Genomic DNA, 22,834 nt, shown 5'->3' on the forward strand with positions numbered 1-22,834 from the left:
AGAAATCTTTTCATCTTCTTCCAAATTTCCTTCTTCAAAGACTTTAATTTTTTATCATATAGGCCTTTTGCTTGCTTGGTTAGAGTTACCCCATGACATTTTATATTATTTGTGGTTATTGTGAAGGGTGTTGTTTCCAAGGTTTCTTAGTCAGCCTATTTGTGATTTGACTATAAGAAGGTTATTGATTTTTTGAATTGCTTTTGTATCCAGCTACTTCATGAAAGGTGTTTATCAGCTGTAGGAGTTCCCTGGTAGGATTTTTTTGGGTTGCTTATGTATACATGCAAATAGCATGAATATCACATGCAAATAGCAATACTTTGACTTCTTCCTTTCCAACTTGTGTCCCATTGGTCTCCTTTAGTTGTCTTATTGCTTGAGCTAGAACTTCAGGTACTATACTGAAGGGAAATGGAGAGAGTGCACAGTCTTGCCTTGTTCCTGATTTTAGTGGAATTTCTTTGAGTTTCTCCTCACTTACTGTGATGTTGGCTATCAGCTTGATGTACATTGCTTTTATTATGTTAGGGAGGTCCCTTGTATCCCTGAGCTCTCCAAGACTTTTATTATGAATAGTATTGGATTTTTTGTCAAAGAATTTTTAAACATTGAATGAGACAACCATGCTGGGTGTTTTTCTTTCAATTTATTTATATGGTAAATTACATTGATAGATTTTCATATGTTGAACCAGCCCTACATCTCTGGGATGAAGCCTACTTAATCATGGTGGATGATCCTTTTGATGTGTTCCTGGATTCATTTTGTGAGTCTTTTATTAATTTTTTTATCAGTGTTCATGAGGGAAATTGATCTGTAATTTTCTTTTTTGTTGGATCTTTGTGTGGTTTGTGTATTAGGGTGACTGTGGCCTCAAAAAAATGAATTTGTCACTGTTCCTTCTGTTTCTATTTTGTGGAATAGTTTGAGGAGTATTGGCATTAACACTTCTTTGAGACTCTGGTAGAATTTTGCACTAAAACCATCTAGTGCTGGCTTTTTTTTTTTTCGGGGGAGGGAGTGTTAAGAAAATTTTAATGACTGCTTCTGTTTCCTTATGGGTTATATGTCTATTTAGATGGTTTATCTTGTCTTGGTTTAACTTTGGTAAGTGGTATCTATCAAGAAAATTGTCCGTTTCTTTTAGATTTTCTAATTTTGTGGAGTACAAGTTTTTGAAGTATGACCTGATTATTATTATTTTTTTATTACTTCAGTGTCTGTTGTTATAGCCTCCTTTTAATTTCTGGCTTTCTTAATTTGGATATTTTATCTCTATGTCTTTTTGTTAGTTTGGATAAGTGTTTATCTTGTTGATATTCTCGAAGAACTAACTCTTATATTTATTCTTTGTATTGTTCTATTTGTTTCTATTTGATTGATTTTTAGCCCTTAGTTTATTTTCTGCCATCTATTCCTCTTGGGCGTGTTCTCTTCTTTTTGTTCTAGAGCTTTCAGGTGTGCAGTGAAGTTTCTAATTTCTTTATGAAGGCATTTAGTGCCACGAACTGTTATGACATGGGATGGTGCTTTGTATTTAATGAATAGCTCGTCCCCCAAGATTCTTACTGATTTATAAAATAACCCTCATGTATACCAAAATAATACTGTGTAACCTTGCCTCCAAATTATGCCTGATTGGCTGAATAAATACCTACACCTGGGTAGAGCAAAAGTGAGGTAGACGGGGCCAAGGTTCAAGGGCTTGGTGGACAGCCGATCACAGGGGGGAAAGAGAGAAGAGAGGAGGAGGAAGACATGAGAGGAGAAAGGAGAAAGCAGAGCCAGCATGTCAAGAAGAACCATGTGGCTGCGAGGAGCCTGCTCTGAGCATCAGTGATGGAGGAGAGCGGCCCAGATGAGAAATATGTGCAAGTATTTATGAGATATTGCATGGGAAGTAGCCCATACAAGAATTGTTAGAAAAATTGTCATGATGTGGGACTGGGAGGTGAGAGACAGCTTAGGAGGGTAGTCTCTGCCCAGTCCCAGTGTACAGGCATAGCAAAAGTCTAACAGGTGTCTGTGTCTTTTATTGATAGGATAGCTGGTTTAAATAAGGACTGACACAATAATTATATGGCCTAATAGTAAATATTAGTAGCCAAATTTTCTACAATGTACTTTCCTCTTAGCACTGCTTTCATTGTGTCCCATAAGTTTGGGTATGTTGTGCCTTCTTTCTTTCTTTCTTTCTTTCTTTCTTTCTTTCTTTCTTTCTTTCTTTCTTTCTTTCTTTCTTTCTTTCTTTCCCCAGTGGTCATTCAGTGGAGAGTTGTTCAGTTTCCATGAGTTTGCAGGTGTTCTGTTCTTGAAATACAGTTTTAGTCCATGATGGTCTGATAGGATATGAGGGTTATTTCAATTTTCTAGTATCTGTTGAGCCTTGCTTTTTACAGCATATGTTTTCAGTATCAAGAAAGTTCTCTAAGGTACTGAGAAGAAGGCATGTTCTTTTGTGTTTGGATGAAACGTTCTGTAGATATCTGTTATGCCCATTTGTGTCATAATGTCTGTTAGCTTTTTGTTTGTTTGTTTGTTTGTTTGTTTAAGTGACCGTCCATTGGTGTTGGCTTTGATGTGTGATTTCAGCTTTAATAATGTTTCTTTTATAAATGTGTGTGCCCTTGTATTTAGGACATAGATGTTTAGACTTGAGATGCCATCTTGGTGAATTTTTCCTTTGATGAGTATGACACATCTTTCCACATCTCTTGATTAATTTTTGTTGGAAATCTCTTTTGTTAACTATTAGAATGGCTTCTCCAGCTTGGGTAAAGATGGGTCCATTTACTTCGAAAATATTTTCCAATCTTAACACTGATATAATATCTATCTTTGATGTTTAGGTGTGTTTCTTGTAGGCATAAAAGGGATAGACCATGGTTTTGCATCCATTCTGTTAGCCTGTGTCTGTTACCTGTGCCTTTTTTTTTTTTCAGTTGAGTCCATTGATATCGAGAGAGTTCAATTATTGATGATTGTTAATTCCTGTTATATTGTTGTTGATGGTGGTTAAATGTTTGTGTGTGTTTCTCTTCTTTTGATTTTGTTGGTGTAAGAATATTTATTGCTTGGGTTTTCTTGGGTGTAGTTTATCTCCTCGGGTTGGAGTTTCCCTTCTAGAACCTTCTATAGAATTTGTGGGTAGATATTGTTTAAGTTTGGCTTTTTCATGGAATATCTTATTTTCTCCTTCTATGGGGATTGAAAGTTTTGCTGGGTTTAGTAGTCTCAGCTGGTATCTGTGGTCTCTTAGAGTCTGTAGGACATCTCTGCAGGCCCTTCTGGCTTTTAGCGTCTCCATTTGAAGTTGGGTGCAAATGTGATAGATATGCCTTTATATGTTGCCTGCTCTTTTCCCCTTGCAACCTTTAGCATCCTTTCTTTCTTTCATTCTTTCAGTTGTTTTGAGACAGGGTTTCTCTGTGTAGTCTTGGCTGTCCTGGACTCACTTTGTAGACCAGGCTGGCATCGAACTCACAGCGATCCTTCTGCTTATGCCTCCTGAGTGCTGGGATTAAAGGCATTCTTTCTTTGTATTTAGTGTTTTGATTATTATGTGTCAAGGGGACTTCCTTTTCTGGTGGTGTAAGCTTCCTCTACTTTTATAAGCATCTCCTCTTTTAGGTTAGAAAGTTTTTTATTTTTCTGATTTTTGAAAATATTTTCTAGGACTTTGAGCTGGAAATATTTTTCTTCCTCTATTCCTATTATTTTTAGATTTGATCTTTTCACAGTGTCCAAGAATTTCTGGATGTTGTGTGTCAGGACCTTTTTAGATTTAATATTTTCTCTGACTAATGTATTTATTACTTCCATTGTATCTTTGATGCCTCATATTCTTCTTTCTCTTATATTCTGTTGATGATTCTTTTGTCTGTGGTTCCTGTTCATGTATTTATACTTTTCATTTCCAGAATGCATTAATTGTGTTTTCTTTATTGTTTGTGTTTCAATTCTCAGGTTTTGAACAGTTTTATTTGTTTTGCTCAACTGTTTGTTTGTTTGTTTGTTTTTTCTTGGCTTTTTAAAATACATTTATTTATTTTCTCCAATTGTGTGTTTATGTTTTTCCTGAATTTCCTTAATGGATTTATGCATTTTCCCCTTAAGGACCTCAATCATCTTCATAAATTTGGGTTGGAAGTCTTTTCCTTGTGCTTCTGCTTTGTTGGCGTAATCAGGGCTTGTTGTAGTAGGATAGCTGGGTTCTGTTGATGACATTATGCCTTGGCTGTTGTTTCTTGTGTTTTTATGTTCCTGGCCTCTAGATATCTGCATTTGTACTAATTAAAGGTCTGACTTCTAAGATTTTATTCTTTGTTTCATGGGTGTTTTGTTCTTTGATTTCTGTTTTCTTTATGGTCTTCTGGTCTGTGCGGCCTGGGCTTCTTCTAGTCTGTGTGGTCTGTGGTAGAATAGGGAGTCTTTGTCTCAGATGGAGGCTGGAGCAAGGCAACTTGGAGGGTATAGACTGGGTGATAAGGTGTGTGTGTGTGTGTGTGTGTGTGTGTGTGTGTGTGTGTCTGTCTGTCTGTCTGTCTGTCTGTCTATCTGAATCTCTCTCTCTCTCTCTCTCTCTCTCTCTCTCTCTCTCTCTCTCTCTCCCCCTCTCTCCTTCCCTCCCCCCCCTCTCTCTCTCTGTGTGTGTGTGTGTGTGTGTGTCATGGGCACTTCAAAATAGTGAGCTAGTGGGAGGGTTTGGCAGGCAGGTAGCCTACCTGTACTTCTCCCAGCCTGTGTCGTCTCTGGTAGATCAGAGAGTCTCTATGCCTGTTGAAGGCTGAGGAACAGCAAATATGTGGGCATAGGACTGGGGATTGAGTTGGGAGAGTGCTGAGATAGTGAGAGAGTATGGAAGTTTGGGGGAAAGGAAGCCTACTTGGACTTCTCCCAGCCTGCAAGATTTTCAGTAGATCAGGGAGTCTCTGTCCCAGGCTGGTAGTGCAGGGAGTTGGGGCCTGGGGTATGGTGGCTAGGAGGGCAGGGAACTGGAGCTAGTTATGGGCAGAGGCTGAGAGAGTGGTAATGTTTGTCAGCCTACCTGGACTTTACCCTGTCTGTTTGGTCTCTGGGCAGCAACCATTGAAATGAAGCACAGATGGATAACTCTGTGGCTGGTGCTTTCCCTTACCTCTTCAAGGGACACAGGGAGACTTCATGCATTCACATGTGTAGAGATTCCTAAACTTGGAGAGCACCCCTTCTGTAACTTTATAGACTCTGAAATGCACAGACTGTGATGGTTAATGTTACCTGTCAGGGTCTCCTGAGAGCCAGGCCTCTGGGAATGATTCTCTAGATTAGGTCAATTGAGGTGAGAATATCAACTGTACTGTGGATGGCATCCCATGGGCTGGCCCTGGGCTGCATGGAAAAGATGAGTTGAGCTTCAGTCTCTCTCTCTCTCTCTCTCTCTCTCTCTCTCTCTCTCTCTCTCTCTCTCTGTCTTTCTCTGTCTCTCTCTGTCTCTGTCTCTCTCTCTCTCTGCCTGTCTGTCTCTCTCTCTCTCCCTCCTTTCTCTTTCTCTGCTTCTTGACTGTGGATGCAAGGTGACCAGATGCTTCATTCTCCTGCTGCAGTGAGGTCCCTTCTTGGACTTGGCCCTTGAAGTGTTAGTTAAAATAAACCCTTTCCTCCTGGAGGTACCTTTGTCAGGAGTGTTGTCACAGTAATAGGAATGGCGACTAAGACACTTCGCAATAAACATTCATTAGTTTTATACACAGATATAACTGATATTTTGAATAAAACTAAGCTTTTCTCAGGCCTACAACCCCATACTTGGGAGGATGATTGGGAGTTCAAAGCCAGCATGTGTTATATAGTGAGAGTTTGACTCAAAGAGCCAAACCTGACAGAGGAAGGCAGAGAGACAGAAAAAGGAGATGGGAGGGGAAGAGGATAAGACAGGTTGAGACAGCAATGAGGGAGAGGAGGGGATACAGAGAGAGAGAGAGAGAGCGAGAGTGAGAGAGAGAGAGAGAGACAGACAGACAGACAGACAGAGAGAGACAGACAGACAGAAAGAGAGACAAATTGAGACAGAGGCAGAGACAGAGAAGAAGAGGAGAGGGGAGTGAATAAGAAAAGAAATAAAAGGAAAAGCCATGACTACTCCTAGGTATGTTGGAGGAGAAAGTTTATTGTAGATAGATGAGAGAGCATGGACAGAGGCTTGGGACCCGGACACATCTGGGAGAGTCCAGAGTGGTCATGACACTAAGCCATGTGAGGAGAAGGAGGGGGAAAACTGAGAGGGAAAACAGACGCAGCAGCCAAGAGGGCAAAGGTACAAAAAGAGACGGGTAGCCAAAATGTCTGGATTATAAGGAAGAACCTCTCGGGTAAGGGTAGCCCAGCCCCTGGGCTGGAGGACTGAGGGAAGAGGGCGAGGCACACCAATCATACCCTGTAACAGGTAGACTGAGGGATGCTAGGAGAACCTGTCAGGTCGGCTGTGATATGCGAAATAGGCACCTCTGCCGCTTGTCCTGGGTGAGACTTAACAAGGGAGTGGGACAGAGAGCTAAAAGTATGATTGGACACACAGGCGGCCCTACATTCAGATGAGCTTAGAGGCAGCAAACCGTGATCTAGAGCGTTCTGTTTGCCCCAGGGATGTACTGTTTATGCAGCTCAAATGCTAAATTGTTTTTCATATTGCCCTTATCAAGTGGGGGTGGGTCCTCCCTGAGCACCCTGCCATTCTGCAGTGCCTGTCACTCCCAGGGCCACAGTGACAAGGATGCCCCTGCTCTTCCTCATGTCTTGTTATTTCTACTCCTGCAGCCGCTAATCCAAAATGATCCCCTTCTTTGCTTGGAGAGTTGGTGGGAAAGGAAGATGGAAAACGCATTTGCTGCTGCTTGTCTGGCCCAAAGTCCTCTTTCAGGGACTTTATCATATATAATGCCATTCCGATGCCATGTCAGGTGCTGGGGTCAGCTCCAAGCAGTAGCTTTACTTCTAAGGGTCAGCTCAGACCTCAGCATTGGTCCTCAAGCCTCTATCCTCACCCCATCTGACTCAGAACAAGCATCAGAAGAGGCAACTTAACGCAGAGGGTGAGCTCTCTGGAGCAAAGACTCTCTTACCTAAATTAGGCCTTTTAGGCCACTGTTAATGGTGACAGATTGGAAGGGCGGCTAAAGGAGACTGAGGACATAGCTCACATTGGGAAGATGATGAAGAATTTAATTGAGCTCTGTCTTCTTCAACAGTCCTAGGGAAAAATGCAAATGCAAACACCTTGAAAGAGTGTTTTGGAATTTGAAGAATTAACTATCCCAAGATAATACTGAGTACTTCAGTTCTCCCTGAAATCGCAGCCATAAATCATGGAGACAAACGCAAATTCCTTCTAGTGTGTCTCCTTACGGACCAGCAAACCTAGGAGACACCATCTTCATCTGCAAGAAAGGCTCCGGCACTTAATTGTTATGGAGGATTGTGCTTGGGTTTATGTAAACTGAATGCTCAGACTCCGCATCACCATGGATGAAACATAACCCTCATTACACAGCCTTGAGGATTATGAGCGCTTTCTGAAGAGGCCTGGGAAGAGATTACCAATGGCTCATCAGGAGACTGCTGGTCCAGGAGTCCTGGTGCAGCAATCCCTTGGGATGAAAACCCATTCTTTCCTCTCCCTGCTCTCACACTTTATTTCTTGCTGACAATTCTCTAAGGCCCACTGGGTACCCTAAACATAGTTCAGCTGGACAGTTATTCAAAAGCCAAGGCTAAAGCCTGCAGGCTGCCTCTACTCTAAGTGCCAATTAGAAGTTTCAGATTGCTACCTATAAATCCTATTAATCAGCTATATGAGCTGCAGTTCTCTTAGCCTTGATCATTCCCATGGGGGTGCACCTAAATACCAAGCATTAAAGGAAACACCTAAGTGTGTTACTTTATTATCTAGTGAAGGATGGGGACCATATGAAACATATGAGTGAGTGTTCTGCAAGAGACCTGAGTTCATTATGGCTTCTGTCTTCATGGTTTGGGGCAGTGTTGTCATCCCAGCATCATTATCAACATTATGATCATCATAATTACCACACCATCAACAAAATCATCATCACCTCTGTTGTCCGCATCATCATTATTATCACCGCCATCACCACTACCACCATCATCATTATGATTACAATCAATGAGATCACCACAACCATCATCACCATCGTTATCATAATTGACAACATTATCACATCCACCACCGTTACATCATCACCCTCATCATAGTCATCACCTCCACCATCATCACCATCACCACCATCATCATCACCATTATCACTATCATCATCACCATTACCACAACCATCATCACTATCACCACCGTCATCATCACCATCACCACCATCATCATGACATCATCATCACCATCATCATCATCATCACTCTAATCAATATCATTATCACCATGACCCCCACTGTCACCGCCATTGTAATCACCATCAGCATCACATCATAATATCTGCATTCACTACTATAATCTAATATCATCACCAACATTGCTGCCATTGGCCCCTTAATTATTCACATTATCCTGATACCATGATACCAGAGTCTTCACCACCACCATCTCCTTGTCACTGCTGACACTGGCCATGCCCTGTTTGGCTGTAGTTGCAATGGCATTAGCATGGAGCTCAGTTTCGCTCTCTGCACTTCAGCTCTTTTGGATCTGAGGTGCCTTCTTTGCTGTTGCGTTTGAGTTGTGCGACTCTCCTTGCTCCTGTGTGAGGGTTGGCAGAGGCTCACCAAGGGCTGTAAGAGTCAACCTACAAAGCCTAGATAGTCTGTCAGAGAAGCCTTACCCTGCTTCTTACAAACTCCATCCCAGCCCTGAGGCCATGAGAGAGGACACATTTTAATGAAGGCAATGAAAGTTTAATTCAGCTGCCTGCCATGTTTGAACAGCACATTTAATACGGGTTCAGACATCACACAGAAATACTTTTATGTGTCCTGCTACCAATTACCCAGAACAAAACACAGCTTGACCCAGATGATCTATGATGTAGACTAGTGGCAGGATTCCTGGTAGTGAGTAGCTCTGTGCATCTTAGTGAAAAGCTGAAGTCTCCAGAGAAGTCTGAAGATGTCACCAAGTACTACCCGAGGCCTCCAGCACAGTGTACTGCAGAGACCTTCAGTGATCTTTCCTGTGATGAAGTTATTGCCTTCCCTCACTGTGTGCCTTTATTCACCAAGCAGAGGCTTCTGTGCTACAGTAAATTACTCCTTCCATTGCTTGTAGCATCTTGACCTTCATTGTGCAGGCACTGCCCACCCCTCTGCCCAATATGGCTCACAAGCATTGTGCAAAGTGTGTCTGCTTAAGTTTTTATGTTCACCAAAGCTGGTGGTGCCTCTTTGGAAGGGGGAGTGGTGCTCTAGATTTCCATGGCAACAGGATGAGAGTCAGTGATGAGGGATTATTGGGTCTTTGTTCCCATGAGATTTCCCTACCTGCCTCATGTGGTTTGGGGAAATCTGAGCTAGTTAGCCACTTACCAATGCAATCCGTCTCAATTAAAATTAAATACAAAGTGTGGATGGAATCAGTCAGATTCTGAGATCCCAGAAGAAAAGAGAAAAGATGCTTCCTGGTTAGTCACGGAGTTGAAATTTTGTGGAATATTTTCACGAAATATCTCGGGAAATGCTCACAGCTGTGTGTGCAGATATCACAATCCTCACACATTGTCACTCACAAAGGCAGTGTGTGCAGATGACATCACAATCCCTGTGTGTTGTCAAGGCTGAACAAGGGCTACTCAGGTGGCCAAGCCGCTAAATGAACCTAGAGCACAGGCCTTCTTGAGGCAGCATTGCCCTCTGTACCCTGCCATCTGTCCTCTTCCACTTCCTGGAGACCCGGGAACTGCAGCGACTATATGAAACCAGTACAACTGAAGGACCCTTGACACTGACCTGATAGCACCCCCGTGTACTTCCTTTGTAGGCTCTCAGCACTCCGGCCCCCAACTCTGTTTTCTTCACATCCTCCCCTCTATGTGTCCCAGATAAGAAGGCATGTGACTGCGTTCGGGGCCCCGCCTACATCAACCAGAATGGCATCCCTCTCTGTACCTTTAACCCAATTAGTTATTTTGCCACATCAGGTCACCTGCACAAGCTCCAGCGATCATGATGGGGACACTTTGGAGGAGGTGTCACTAACGAATACAGATGGCAACAAGAACGAGAGGCGGAAAGCGTCGTGAAGCAGCAGCCATTTGCCTCAGGAACGGCGCTAATATTCTCAAACAGAGAGTTGCAGGCCCTGCTCACATCGATGCTGAGTGGAGCGCACTGTGCGCGTGCTGGCTCTGCAGAGACAGCTGGGAGAACCGAGGGAAAGTGAGCTGGAAGCCCTGGGATCAGAGGCCACGGAGGCTGAGGCCGCAGAGGTAGAGCATAGGTATCACTTCTTGCAAACCCTAGATTGCTTTCCTTCACCCAGTTTTCACTTTCTTCCCAGGCCGCTGGGTGCCCTTGGGTTGGGACGAGTGCAGACCGCACCACTTTCTTCTGGGCGTTGAGTTGGAGAAGAGAGCACATACATGGTAGGGATTCTGCAGTTCGACTGAGTTTTGCATACGGAAGCACATTGCCTACCTGAAGCTCACGGTGGGGCCCTGGGGGGTGATCACTTTTAAACAGGGAGGCATATTTACAGTTGATGGAAGTGGTCCCCAAACTGCATTAGTTCTGCATGTTAGACACTCCCCATCCTCATAAAGATGAACAGTTCTGGGGGAAACAAACTTATTTGATTCAAATCTAATTAAAATTGGAACAATGTTTTGAATGTGTGAGTCCTGCCTGTGACACTGCTGCTGTGTGTGGCAGCAGTGTTCTCACACGGCCAGTGGGCGGTGAGGGATTTATAGGTGGTCTTGGCTGAGGCCGGTGGACTGTAGAGCAACACGGCTGTTACTAGCAAACAAGGTACCATTTAACCTGGAATTCTTTTTTTTTTTTTCAGTAAAATATCACACCCAAAGGGATAAAGTTAATAAATGGTGTGTGTGAAGATGAACAGAGAGCTATAAACAGTACTAAAGAGCCCTGAAAGAGGAGGAATCCAGCCAGGGTGGACTGTGTCCATAGAAACGGCCCTGACCCTGTATCACCAACGTTCATAGCCACCTCTAGCTGGGCACAAGTGATCAGAAAATGGTGTTCCCGGTGGTGTTTCTGGAGCGCAAGATGTAGATGTCCCCCTCTTAGTGTCCTGAATCTTGGAAGACATGGATGGCACACCATGACCTCAGGCCGAATGTGACCCACAGTTTGGCTTTGCAAATAAAGTCCCCTTGGAACACAGCTAAACCCATCTCTATGGGCTGACAGCTGCTTCCTCAGAAAGCACCGCTACTCTGCTCCTTAGCTTATCCCTGTGGTTCATTTGTCCGCCACTGGACAGGAGGAACCAGACTTTTCCCTGGAAGACACTTGCTCTCCTGCCCACTAGAGGTTTGTGGCTGACACAGGATATGGCCCTCTGGGCAGAGCTGGACATGCTTCCTGCTATAGGTGTGGAAGAGCGAGTGTTCCCACCTGAGGCAGGGTGTCTCCACAGCAAACCCTAGGGGAAAATCACTAAGTAACTGCACTTAGGAGTCAGGACTATGTGATTAACACTCAGGTGCTAGTCCTTAGCTGCAGGACTTTGGGTTAACCGCTGGCATTTCGGGGCATTTGTTGCCTCTGACAGTTGCTGGCAACAGGTTCCAAACAGAACCGAGTGTGATGCGCCTAATCATATGTGAAAGGCCTTCAATGTGTTAGATTTTTATGTCTGGAACTGGAAGTCAAACCCTAAAGCAGATCTAGTCATTTTCTGACCCTTTGGAGTTCAAAATATTTTAAAAAAAAATACGACACTAATGAATAAGGTCCACCAGACACCCTGTGGCACGTAAGGCTATGAGCCCGTGTTATCAGAGCCTGGAGAGACGGCCAGAGAATGCAGACTGTGTGAGGTAGCTCTGTGCTTGGCATACCTCCACTCTTCAGACTTCTTTCTTGAACCTTCCAGCAGAGCTCCCACGGTAAACCCTGGGTAGTTCCTGCTTGCTGAGCCAGAATCTACTTTCCTCCATGCGTGCATAGGTCCCACTTCTAATCATCCTTCAGGTCCCCGCCCCCCCCCCCCCCCGCACCCCCGATAGCTCTTGTTAAGGTCTCTGTCTGGCATCCTAGTCCAAACTGTCTTTTCTTGGTCCTGGCTACTCCTCTCTGCTGCTGTCTACCAGCCACAGTCTTCTTTATTCTGCCCGCAGCGTTTGCAATGGTGGCTTGCCATCTTGTACTCTATCTCACTGAGTTTATGCCTTGTCTTTCCTTTATATAAAGGGTAAAATGTCTGGGAACAGAAGCCTGGCTGGCTTGCTTGCCCGAAGCTGGAGCTTTCCAGCAGGAGATGACTCCCAATGGGGCAGGGCAGGTTCTTATGTTGAAGAACCTGGCAAGCCACGACTCTGCTTGGTTGGGCAGAGGGTCCTGCAAGCTGAAGAAGGGGTGTTTCAGCTGCAGGGCTAGGGTACCACCTAGTATCTATGGCCAGATGAAGGATGCAGTGGTCACTTCTCTGTGGCAAGGCACAGCACTGGGCTAGCCAGGACCCCATACTGACTCCTCCAAAGTGACTCCTCATTGGTCTCTGCCAGTCGCCTCTCCCCATACCCTGAGCTATTTGGAACAAAAAAAAAACGTGTTCTTATTTCCTGTCAAAGTCTTCTGAACGGTGAATTATTGGGCAATTTCAGAGCAGACATCTAGGAAGAAGACATCAAATCTAAGAGGTTGTGATGGGTGTTCAGAGGTCAAAAGAATTGGGGGAAATGACTTCATGACTCTTCTTTTATAAAAGGAACACATATAACGAAATAACAAATGTGTGAGTCTGGGCCCTTCTTCTCCTCTGTGTATTTTATGCAGCATGAAAACATGTCTTTGGAGCTTTCTGAGTGATTTAAAAACCAGATGGAAGCCGGGAAACAGACCGCGTCTATCCCAGTAACACTGTCATCTATTTCCTGGGTAAGTGGGTAGACACGGTGGCCGTGCTTGCTCCTGAATGCTGAGCACACAGAACTTGGCCTCCAGCTAAGTGGCAAATGCTCCCTATGCATGATGAATTCTTTCAATACCATACAAGGCTCTACCAGAGCAGGATCAAATTAGAGTGTCCCAGGGGCAGCTGAAGGAGCGTCTTCCGACCAGTCACTGTTCTTTTTTGTCCTTTGGAAGCATAGCAGATGAAGTCCAAGCTCCAAATAGGATCATGGAGAAAAGCACAAAATAGTAGTTCATTGAAATTCTTCACATAGGGGTGTACAAACAAATGTGATCTCCTCTCACAAAGCCAGTGGGCTTCCAGAGCTGGAAGCAGGGAAAGCTGCGTATCCCCCCTCCCTCTGGTTTGTAACCCACCTGTTGCCCCTTATGGATGCAGGGCTGGGCTGATTCTAGGTCTTGCTTTGCCATATAGGACTGCTATCCTGTAAGACTGTGTGTGTGTGTGAGAAAGAGAGAGAGAGAGAGAGAGAGAGAGAGAGAGAGAGAGAGAGAGAGAGAGAGAGAGAGAGAGACCTGTGTTTTCCCCTCTGCTCCAACCTTTTTTCCTTCTAAGAGATGTTTCTCTCCAGCGTCTAGAGGCAAATGTGTCTGAACTTTTGAAGACATCTTCCATCAATGTGTTGGGTCACATTTGTAACTTTCCTGGGATGTGTGTGACCAGTGGGCCACAGGTTGGGCACACACGACCCTTTAAGTGTCATCAGGGTATGTCCTACCACATGTTTTCACTCAAGGTAGCTTCCAGATCGTTGGTATTGATCCAGTTTGTCTATTCCTTTGAACTGACCCCGGTGGTTGCTTGTGTGCCCTCCCTCTAACATCAACGCCCCTCTGCTCCTAATGCAGAAACATTGATTCCAACTCTGTTGGTAAGCCAGTGCCATGACGGATTTGGTAAGCCGGTGCTGTGACGGATTTGGTAAGCCAGTGCTACATGACAGATTTGGTAAGCCGGTGCTGTGACAGATGGCCTTAGCTCACCTGTGCTTGCTGCATCATCACTTTCCTTTTCTGCCAAAGCAAACGTGTGGTGACCTTCTCCATTCCATCTGTGACAGGAAGCACCCTGAAGCTCTCTACAGATGAACAGGGGTTCCTCCACAGATCTCATAATCATGTGACTTTTAAAGTCTTTTTCAATTGTTATAAAATTGTAGCTGGTGCTGCTTCGAAGCTTTTCTTTAGCTGTGGTGTGTGTAAACTCCTCAGTCCACAGCAGCCAGGATGTCTTCTCCACTAGACATCTGGTCTAGTGATCACCCATTGCCCGTTAACTATCTTTCCTCTCCTGCCTGACTAGAATTCTCAATGCACTGTTCTTATCAATGTTTTGATAGTGATCAGACTATGGATTTCAGGGCCAGTCATTTGTTCACCTAAGACAAGGTGAAAAACCACAGCAGGAGAGGCTGGAGGTGGGGCCTATGCTGCGTCACGTTTTCTGAGTGCAGTCTGGGTTAAATGCTTACATTGCATTCCATGAACACGTATGGTTAATAACTCATTTCAAAAACATATATTTGGGGAATAGAGAGATACAGCCATCGCTCTGATCATTTGCTGCTCTTCAGAAGACCCAAGTTCAGCTCCCAGCATCCACATCAGGCAGCTCACAACTATCTGTAACTCCAGGTCCGGAGGATCTGACTTGTTATTCTGGCCTTCGGTGAACACCTCTAAGACACGACAAACGTACACATACTCAGACACATAGGCACACACATACATGTTTTAAAAAGTAAAAATAAAATAATGAAAATGCAAGATACCATGACAAAATTTTCTTTGGGCAAGAAAAAGCAATGAAAGCAAAATAGTGGGGAAGCCGGGCTCATGGGCAGCTGGCTTTGCTAGGCCCGTAGGGAAGCAGGAGCTGGAGATCAAATGGGACTTCTGAAATCTCTATCAACTCCAGTTTGGTCACTGTGGTTCTGTGATAAGGGTAGGTGTCCATCTGTGGAGACATTGATCTTTCATACCTACGGGAAGATTGACATAAAGTTGATCTGTAGATAATGACAGCTCTAATCTGGAACTGGGGGACTTCCTCTCTTAGTGGGAGAGTTTGATGTTTAAATTAAAAATCCTGGAGCCTGACCATCTTGAAGGGGAGCAGAGGGGGCCACTCCCTAATTAACTCTCTGGGTTTTTCTTCGACATAAACAAAAGTGAAGTAGGTTGGTAACTAAAACCAACACTTAATGAAACCTTAATACAATGAAGATAGCCAACAGCTCATGATGACACTCTGTCTGTGTCCCAGTGCATAAGATGTGCGTGGGAGTGAGCACTCACACCTCTGTCTATGGACATGTGTGCATCACTAATGCCACCTTCCCTTCATGCATACTGAATGAACAAATGCAAAGATGATAATCATGCTGCTTATTAAGTGTGGAGATTATAATTCAATTTTATTTTTCTTTTTACTTAACATCTCCCCCAATTTTCTCTAGAGTTAATATGCAATTATGGGCATAATAATGAAAAAATGGGATGTATTAAAATAGTATTTATGGAGCATATAATAACATAGGGAATGCCTGGAGTATGTTAGCGGGAGAACCTCCTGCAAATCTGTGTATCTGTTCCCATCACAGCCATGGTTAAACAGAAGAAAACAAACCGCACCAGCAGAAAACAGAGCAGAACAGGCGTCTACCTGCTCCCTGCACTGTGAGCATCAGCTACGAATGAGCTGTTTGGGTCTTGATATGGCTTTTCTTCCTCTTCTTTCATTCTTGCCTTTTGTTTCTTTGTGTTTTCTTAAATGTGTTCATTTACTCTATGTAATCTTTATATTGCTTAAAATGACAAAAATGTCTGGGAAAGTTTAAGTAATGTCTAAGGAAATCTTCCTTTGTCAAAGAGTTATGTATATGCCCTTGTCGATTCAAGACTGAGCAAGGGAATGAAAGATCCAGGTATCATGTGACTCTGCTTGGGATCACTATCCTCACCACCACCATCACCATCACAACCAGCATCATTATTAACATCACCACACTCACCATTATAATCATTATTATTATCATTACTATCATTGTCACCACCACCATTACATCACAGATAGGCATCACCATTATCATCATCACCACCACAGCCATCAGCATAGCTATCATCACCATCATCTTTATAACCATCATCACATCATTATCCTCTGCACTACCATCAGCACCATCATACCAACATCATCACCACCATCATCACCAACATCATCACCATCATCACCAACATCATCATCACCATCATCACCAACACAATCACCATCATCACCAACATCACCAACACAATCACCATCATCACTAACATCACCAACACCATCACCATCATCACCATCATCGCCATATACTTTATTCTAGTTCAAACCATGTAAGAACCAGACTTTCCATGACAAGGACCTCACTCAGTAGCTTGCTCAGATCTTTTCCGGGCAGACTGTATAGTTTCTGTCCCTTCATGAATTCTGCCTTCCCCATTCCTTCTTGCTGTTTTACCTGCTGTATGTATGTTTTAACTATGCTTCACTTTCCTCGGGACAAAACACAGGCTCTAATGCTTTCCCAGGACATTTAGGGAAGAGTTAACGAGGCAGGTGCAAAGTGTGTGTAGTCCCACTTTGCTAGAGAGGAGATCAGAGCGGCCACAAGCCTGGCTCTGACTCTGAGTCACACAACAGGGGCTGTCACTGTCTGAACCTCATCTGAGCAGGGCCCTCTGACCTGTGTGGGAAGTCCCACCCAGACAATGGCCCTGTCTGAACTGAAGCCACCTCGGGGGAACTTAACATTTCTTCTCTATATATGCTCTCTCTTCCTATGCTTGCTCGGTCAGCCACAGTCTTTGATAGACAGTAGGTAGATCTCCCAAGGGAAATCCAGACCTCCTCCCGCACTGCCCCCATGCTCTACAAGTCCCACACTGATCACCTGGAACAGGGCAACTCAGTGTTAGCCTTGCTTCTATCCCTCAACCTTTTATCTGTGTGTTTAAATTTTAATTCTCTTTCCCTATTACCTGTCAGCTTATATCCATAATGAGAGGCATCATAGCACATTTGGGACTGGCTTCAAGCCAAGCAGTCTAGATGGAGTGTTTTCTCTGTCACTCATCAGCTATGGAAATACGGCAAGCCCTGAAGATCTACCTCAGCTTCCTCATCTCTTGGGAACAAAATAAGCCACAATGCAGAATGATTGTTACTGTACTTAATGTGCTTAGAACTATGCATAGCCCATAGTGAGTGCAAATGTGATCTCCAATCCTCATTGCTCTTAGCATCACCATCATCATCGCCACTGTCAGCATCTCATTGCCAACACCACATCACCACCATCAGCATCAACCACCTTCACTCTGAATCACCATTGCCATCACCATAAAAATACCATACCATTCCCACCATTGTCACTACCATCACATCACATCATCATCACCGTTACCATGATCACATTATCATCATTGTTAATCACCACTACTACTATCGTCATATGTCATTACCATCACCAACACAATCCTATTACCATCTCTACTATCACCAGAACCATTATCAGTCTCGTTTACCACTATTACCACATTAGCATCACTACCATCATCATCATCACTAACACTATTACCATCACTGTCATCATCTCCCTCACCAATACCATCACCAACATCTCTATCACTATAATGGACAATCAGCCATTGCCACTACTCACTATCACCATCATCGCCATTTTCACCAACACAAATGCCATCACCATTATCAATCACCGTTATCATCATCACCATCCCTGACACAATCATTGTGTTCACCACCAAAATGATGACAGTGTAGTTAAGAGCCTAGATCCTGAACTCTTGACAGATTCTGGCTTCCATATAACCCTCAGGCTCATAACAAGCTGAGTGAGAAATCTCAAGCAAGATACAATCTCTCCAGCCCTGGTTGCTACACCGAGAAAGCACATGACGTCTTTCCAGTGGGGTTATAATCAGGGCTAAATTAAATAAGGAACCTCATGTGCTCTTCATAGTGTTAAGTATACGGTAAGTGCTCAGTCAATTACGCCCATCCATACGGACCCATGTGTGCATTCTAACAGCTTTCCTGACTGGGCTTCAGGACTATTTAGTGCGGAACAAGTCTCATTTATTATTCTTGAAGCATTTTGAAATGTCATGGCCTCTTTTCTTCCTTGCAAGTGTCCCTCACTGCTTGGTCAGGCCTTCAGCAGGGAAAGTGCAGGCTAAGCTCTTTGTTAGTGAGTTCTTGTCTTGGGGCTTTGGAAGTCTGGCCTCCCACAAAGGTGCTAGGGCTATGTTCACTGGTGAGATATCATGGTGGGTGAGCATTTCCTTCCAGTCTTCTGGAATACTTACTCTTGTCTTTTCATTCTACCTCCTAAGAATTCACAAAGTATCACTTTTTTTTGAGAAAGAGAGAACGAGCTGGCTTTTTTCTTTCTCATTTTTCTGTGTCACACGGGTAAGTCACTTGCCAGTGTATGCTACAATGTTCTCTGGATAACTTAGGTGCGAGGGCTGAATTGCCTGGTGACAGTGAAATACACTCATATTTCTTGAGCACCTGCAGTGTGCTGGTTGCCAAGGATGGTTGATGAGCAAGATAACTCTTGCCCAGGGAAAATCCATATGATAGCTGACATTACACGGAGGGGTAATTTCAGAGAGACTTGGTAAGTACACAGGCGAGAGTCAGCTCAGCGTCAGGTCCATTGGATCATTCACGTCTGTGATAGTCACATGAATGTCTGTTATATGGGAGTCTGGGTCTACAGAGACATCCCTGTCACTTGGTTATTGTCCCGTGCTGTTCAGAGAGTGACGTGGGGCAGGGTTACAGGAAAACACATTTCTAGGCATCGTTTCTTGGATTCTGGACAACAGATCTTTTGACATAGTGATGGCTCCCGTGACTGAGAAGGTGCGGTGTTTGCAGCCCCATGTCCAGAACCAGTGCGTTTCCAGCAGTGTGAGAAATGGGTTTGAGGGCTTGGGGGGTGTGTGGAAATCCTTGGAGGTATTGATGGATACTTTTGAATCAGGGCTTGCTGGAGAGGGTGCAAGGAGTGCACACCTGGAAAGAGGCAGCAGCTGGGTTCCCTGGGTTGGTGAAGGATGGAACATCAAGAGGCAGGTCATGGTTTACAGGGCTGGTGGATGGATGATGACCTTGGTGGGGGTGGTGGAGAAGGAGGCCTTGAGAGGAGGAGCAGGTGCACAAAAGCTTTGAAACATTTGTAGGTACCATTTTCTTGTGACTTTGAAGATTTATCTAAATTAGGATTGAGAGCCCCACCCTCGTATGTGGACCAGCGTCTAATAATTTTTTAAAATTACTTTTAATTAATTATTTGGGAATTTCACACCATGTACCCCATAGTGCTCACCTTCCAGTCTTCCCATGTCTGTCCCCTTCCCCATGACCCTCCCCCGCAAAAAAAATAGGAAAAGAAAAAAGAAAAAAAGTCCATTTTGTGTTGTCTGTATTATTACTGGAGCATGATCCAATTCCTAGCGGCCAGCCCGCTGAAGGAAGACAGGTCTTTCTCTGCTTGCATCCATGCCAGAAGCCATCAACTGAGGAGAGCCATATAGTGGCTGGAAAGGGGGCGAGGCCAGCTCTGCAGCACCCTTGGATGTTGCTATGCCTTCAGGTGGCAGCACAGGCCATGGGCTTTGGCGGTAACACAGGCCGCAGACATCAACACAAGCCCTTGGCTGTATCAGGACCATCAGCTCAACTCATGGCCCTCAGGACTGTGTGGGCCATGGTTTCAGCATGTCCTCAGGCGGCTACACGTGCCACTCACATCAGGATGGCCCGGAAGCAGCAAGGTCTGAGGACATCACCAAGGCATCAGATTGCATACATCCATATGGACCTCTTAGGCTTCACCGTGCCTTGGGCAGCAACATGGACCATGTGGTCCTTTGACAAGTCCAGTCCAGAAAGTAAACCTTTCCTCATCTCAGGCGTCCATCACTGCCCAAAGCCAGGAGGATCCCGACACCAGGGGGCAGGTTTTGGGGCCTGAGTCTGAGCCTGTGAAAGCTCCAGGATGCTGTATACCATCCGGCTGATGCTACTGGGCAACGGCAGCCTGTTGACCTCAACCCTCTCTCTCACCTGTTACCGCCATCGTGTTGTCAATCCTGCCTCTCTCCGTAGCACATTCACTGTTTCGTTTTCCTACGTTTCCCACCTCCCCATCATATATTTGCTCATCACAGTGGCACCTACCAACCTGGCCTAAGAGATCTGGGCAGAGCTTGGCTGTTCAACAGAATTTAACATTCATAACATAGACAATGAAGCACTCATGGACACCACACTGCGTCTGATCGCATCTAAATGAGTGTCTATTGGTTCTGAGGGGTCTGTCTGCCTTCCCTTCACTCACTCACTCTGTTTGGTAGTGAACACTTCCACATTGAGTGGCCTTGGGTACAGGCTGCATAGGTTAGCCCTGCCATGTGACAGCATGGTGGAGTAACAACAAGCCCAAAGCCCTCCCTGGCTCTTAGTCTTTTCGTGTTTATCACTTCTATAATTGCCCCACAGAAAGGCCAGTGGTAGGGACAAAGTCACCTCCAACCTGTCCATGCTGTCACCCATAGGCAGTGGCCCTCATGGTCCTCAGCTCCTGCCACAGCAGAGACTGCAGGAGTTTCTAGCTGGATCCCTCCTGGCTTCTCACCTCATCCTCCCTCCCTCAGAATAGATCCTATTGACCCTGACAAAGCAGCAATCCTCTCTTTAATAAACACAACCCCTGTCAGAGTTAGCAAGAGTCTCCAGCCAGGGCTGGAGGCTTTGTATGCCTTCCTTCCCCTTCTGTGTTTATGTGGCTTCCTTAGAAGAGGAAAGTGGCCTTTAGTGGGTGTTGCTTGGAAACAGAGGCATACGCTCACTTGCATATTTATTAGTTTTAGTAGGAAGAAATCCACTTCAGAGCTGACACTGTTGGGACAAGGGTAAGTTTATAAAGATTCTCCTATAATCCTTGAGGTGTCCGGGTGACAGAGTCCAGCAGTCTCGTAGCTCAAAGCTAGGCTGTCCTCTCCCATTCAAGGGGCTGAGAGTGCTCTGCGCCTTGTGTTTGCTGTGATTTGTGTTGGTTTGGCATATGGAGAAGGGTTTTCTGATGCTTGGACTCATCAACCACTGCAGAGATGTGTGACAGGGACAGAGGACGTTGCCTCATTTGAAAGCAGGGAGGCTGCCCCATGCATGTGCCTGCAGTGCCTAAACAAGGTCAGACATGGACCCTGGCCCTTTGCTGCTGTGGACTTGGCTTGTGGACTTAAGTTTGAAGTTATTTTGGAATCAAGGATCTTGAATGAGGAGGTTCTTGTTCATTTGTTTTAATGTCACAGAAATCCTCACCTTTCACAGTGAGTTCGATCCCCTGGAATTTTACCTGTCTTGTCCAAGGCATGCAGCTCACAGCAGCCTGGTAACAGGCACTGGAAGACAAGGACTCTATGCCTCTTGGCATCTTGAGAGCCATAGCACCATCCTCTCACCTCCTCGCTGGTTCCCAGGAGAGCAGCACGGTGGTGAAGGGAAGGCATGTCCTCTGTGGGAGCTTCAGAGCTGGTCGAGGCTGCCAAGACAGGGTTTGTGAGACTGCTCAAGATTGCTCTGACCTCAGTGGAACCCAAGATGGCAAAATGTCATGTGTGGAATGCCAGCTGTGGATAGAGAGGAAGCAACTCACATTATGCCACGTGGCTACAGACGTTGTTGCCAGAGGCGACCTATGCTGAGAGGGCATTCTGGGTGATGCCTTCCCCTGAACCTATGAGGTCCTTGCAAAAAGTTCTAAATGATTGGATTGATACTAGAGACAGTTATGGAGAGGACAAGACATCAACCACTTTGGCTGTCTCTCTGGAGAACTCACAAATATACTGAGAGCACTCTGATTGTGCAACAACTCCTCTGGCAGCATAAAAGAAACTTCCAGATCTTTCTATATTACCCACATTGGGAAGGCAGGGGGGTGAATTTTGTGGAGGGAGCCCCAAACTGCTTCTTCTGACCCAAATATTCTTCATCTTTCCCCCTCCGTCTGAAATATGTCTTCTTTGAGCATTTACCTCGCAAACTGGAAACTGCTGATCAGAGAAAGGGAAGGGCGCTGGGAAGCATTTGGTCAGATCTTTCTAATTCTGAACACTGAGTCTCTGAATGTGGGGTGTGATGATTAGAAAGATCTTCTTTCCTTCACAGGTTTCTATTTAAAATAATTCTCTGCAACACTCAAGTTCACAAAGCTTGGTTATGAGAAAAGAAACACAAGATTTCAAATCCTCACTGCAGATGACATGTTGTCTTGTGGTTTGGGCAACTGGCCGGGGTCCACTCCAAGCAAGCTGTTCTCTGAGGTAAGGCTGCCACAGTGGAAGCTGGCACATGGAGGCTAAGCTGTACACATCACTTATCTGACAGGCTATAGTACTTGCCACTGCCTCATGATCTGCCACCATCCATTCTCTGTTGCCTTGTATCCAAAGTCAGCTCCAGGGACCAGAACCTTTCAAGCTGGGCAGAGAGTGGTGGTGCACTTGGCATCTGTACCTTTGGTCTTCTCAGTCCGAACCTGTGCTCAGCAGTTTGAATCTAACTCTGCGTCTCACATGTTGGGAGAAGCAGTGTCTCTCAAGGCCAGTGTGACACTCAGAACACGAACACTGGGCCCCTCCGACCGTGGGCTGA

The sequence above is a fragment of the Acomys minous genome (genome assembly GCF_964271855.1).
Source record: "Acomys minous genome assembly, chromosome: 3".
NCBI lineage: Eukaryota > Metazoa > Chordata > Mammalia > Rodentia > Muridae > Acomys > Acomys minous.